Consider the following 1299-nt stretch of genomic DNA (forward strand, 5'->3'; position numbering starts at 1 on the left):
TATATACGTTATCCCATTTAAAGCTCACAACAACCCTGACAACTGGGTTTTTTGTTCCTATGTCCAAAAGAGTCAAGGCTCAGAGAACTTAATTTCCACTTCAGGTCACACATTTGGTAACTGGGTTTCCCTGGCACCAAAACCCATGCCTGAGCTGCCTGCAAAGCATGTCTTGCCTTCCATTCCTAGTTCAGGTCCTCCCACACCCCCACATTTATAGTCCCATCTAGTGACTGGAGATAGGCGTTATTAGGATGAAACCGAGCAGGGTGGCTGGCAGGCAGTGGAGATAGAAGCCTTTCTCACATTTTTTGAAGAAGATGAATAGAAGAGTATTCTCTCTGGAGTGAGGCCTCCAAGTCACTTTCTTGGGACTGCTGATCTTGGTATGGATGAGAGGACCTCACTGAGGGTCACATTATTTTCTGGGCTGTGGACTCTGAGAGGGGAAGGGAAGAAGGCAGCTTAGGTGTGGGTTTAAGCCCTGGATTAAGACTGCCAGTTGTTCACGAAAGTCCTTTCTCTCCTTGTTGCATGAGGACAGAGAGCATCCCAGCTGAACACTCCACTTCCCAGCTGCCCTTGATGCAAGGTGTGTCCAAAGAGGAAGAATATGAGCCAAATGATCTCATCAGAGCCTTAAGATGTTGGGTAAGTTCTCCTTCTCTTTTATGAGCCAGAACAGATGTACCTGAGACTGAGCTTTGACTGCAGTTGAGAGAGGGTAAAGCAACAATATGATAGGAACCCGAGTCCCTGCTGTCTGCTCTCTGGGACTGCTCCCTTTCACACCGTTATGTGAGAAATAAACTTGTTTTCTATATGTGACTGTGTTTTGGACCCTTTTGTTGTAGTACTTGTGCCATCATCCTTCCTAATTAAGACACCTTCTCACACCATATTTATCAGTTCAAACCCACCAGCAGGATTCTATCGGATCATGGAATAATTGTAATAATAACATTTATTGAGTGCCAGAGATGCCGTACACTATTTAAAATTATCCTCCTGATAGTCCTTCGAGGATAATTGAAACTATTATTTCAACTTACAGGTGAGGAAACTGAGGCCCGAAGGAGATAAGTGATGTGCCAATGGGCACATAGGAAGTGGTAGAGCTGGGATTCCAACCCAGAGAGTGTGCAGAGCTGAAACTCTTCACCATGGGGCAAATCCCTTCTTGAGGACAGGAATGGAAGAGACCTTGCAGATCATGCTATACTTGGCCAAGCTCCTTTACGATCACCCTAAGGGCCTGGGCATCTCCCACCCCCACTTCAACCTAAGAAACTCGGCTGG

This window comes from Pteropus vampyrus, unplaced genomic scaffold (genome assembly GCF_000151845.1).
Source record: "Pteropus vampyrus isolate Shadow unplaced genomic scaffold, Pvam_2.0 Scaffold276, whole genome shotgun sequence".
In the NCBI taxonomy this organism is placed as follows: Eukaryota; Metazoa; Chordata; class Mammalia; order Chiroptera; family Pteropodidae; genus Pteropus; species Pteropus vampyrus.